Source organism: Seriola lalandi, unplaced genomic scaffold, assembly GCF_002814215.2.
Source record: "Seriola lalandi dorsalis isolate HSWRI2012SDOR001 ecotype SW California unplaced genomic scaffold, Sedor1 jcf7180002054689, whole genome shotgun sequence".
Classification (NCBI taxonomy): domain Eukaryota; kingdom Metazoa; phylum Chordata; class Actinopteri; order Carangiformes; family Carangidae; genus Seriola; species Seriola lalandi.
In genome coordinates, this window is record NW_019525242.1 from 3197154 (window position 1) to 3199413 (window position 2260).

Sequence of the window (2260 nt, forward strand, 5' to 3'; positions counted from 1 at the left end):
CGTTATGGTCTGCTTTTAGTTTTGTTGTATGGGCAGCATGTTTACTGTAATGGCTAATGAAATGTGCATCATAAATCTACTTTCCCGTAAGTGGTCTCAGACCTGTATTTATCCATGTATTATTCATAAAAAAAAGACTGAAGCATTTACAAGCTACTATAACATTGGCTGCTGGTATCAGCATTACTGTGAAAGCTGTGAGCCTTGCTCTGTTACCAGAGTTTATTATCGCCACAGTCTTACATTACAGTAATAGTGACAGTGTACTTACACAATGCCCAGGAGAGGGAGCAGCAGGAGGCTCAGTGGAGGCTGTCTGACTGCTTGCATGCTATACTGTACTAATAACTTGACTGACAGTCTGTCAAGCATGATACATTTTTAGCAAGTAAATTGCTTTTTAACTCATCAGTAGTGTATATGTTGTAGCCTTGGATAACAAACCACAGATTTCAATATTTGTGCAAACTAAAACAAGCACTCACCTGAATAATATAAAAAATAATGTATATTACACAATAAAAAATCCCAGGATTTAAAATTGAGTGGGTGAACATAACACCAACACAATACTGGGTGAACTTTACCAGTGTGTTGGTAGTGCTATATTACTGTTGGGTTTCTGGTTCACAACAACCCCTTGTCTTGAGTGGTTTCTATACATGGGCACTGGGTTAAGTTAACCCATTCAGTGATTATTTTTTCATACATAGATAATACACACTGTATTATGTGGTCCGTATGCAGCAGAATAAATAAATAATGTACAAGTTAATTAAACCATTTTGTGTTTGGCGAAGTGAGCAAGAGAATTGAGAGTTTTATCAAGGCTTTTGAGGTTATAGTGGAAAAAAAGTACAGTCAAACTGGGGCTGTAAAGGACACAACTGATCATTTAAAACCACGCACACATCCGTGAAAACCTTGTTGTCATATCTTAAAAGCAAATTCATTAACATGGGAGTGAATTGCAGCTTTTTTACACACTTGTCACAGTATCATGTTCACTTTTCCAAAGCTCTTCACACACTGTGCTTTGGAAACAGGCGTCTGAGCACATCAGTTAACCACCAAAACACTTCTTATTTCACCCAAAAGTGACTCATGCTGCTGTGACTGCTCTTTCCCCTGAGATGTGTTGCTCAATTTAGAATGAACTAAAAAACACAAACAACTTGGAGCATTGTTTCCATATCCTCTGTTTTTGCATCCACAAATATTTCAAGCCAAGCAGCTGAAGAAACTTTTGATCTGGTGGTTTGCCTCTCACAGTACGTCTGACTGAGTGAGGTAAATTTACAGCAAACTGTAACTGAATGACTATTTTACTGTGTTGGAAACCAAGAACAACAATTTTTACTGTGTAATGTAACAAAGCAACAGTATTCTTCAGTGGACTTTACTGTATTATGCCATTTGTTTTTAAAAATGCAATGCATTATTGTTCAGAAAAGGAAAATACAATGCAGTCAGCTACTCAGACAACATTACAGTCAATAACAAAAAAATACCAAACAGCAATCATGATGTTTATTGTACGTTGTAATAACTGTACTAGTCCATATTTCTTGTAATCATAACTTGTAAGTTAAGGTGCCCCTGTCCAGACCCAGCCAAGGAGGGAAAAGGTGTGTGAATGTGTAAAAAATAGTATAAAGGTTGCAGAAAACAGGAAAACTGAATAAAGATGTAACAATACTGGGGGATGCTAAATGTGAGCTCCTTGATTAGGACAAATTTAGCAATGTGTGTCCGGTCACGTTCGCACACACGGGTGTCCTTGGTCAGTAGGTGGGAGACAGGACTATATTATCTCTCATAATGCTTATAATACATAATATAATCATATTATATGGTGTGCAGAAAAGGAATAAAATTCACTTGTGCATATGTAACTTCCAAAATGACAACTATGACAGTCGATGACTAAGCATATGTGACAATTGGGGTTTCATCTCTGGCAACAGCTAAATCGTATGAGGTCAGCTGAGGCCCAACACCTCAGACGCCAGAGGATGAACAGGTTTTCTGGTAATGACAAAGTAATAGAACCACCAGCGGTAAAGTTTGTCCAAAAATGTTTGGATTTGTTCAAGCTAAATTTTGTGATAATTAAAGTTGCTCTCCTGAGATACTTTTAGTGCACCAGGATGAGTGGAGTTCTCAGAAACATGATCCCATGATGCCAGACCTCACAGTTTGAGAATAACAATGCCTCATCTGGGTCATCGTGACCTGGTAAGACTCAGGAAGGGCGGGC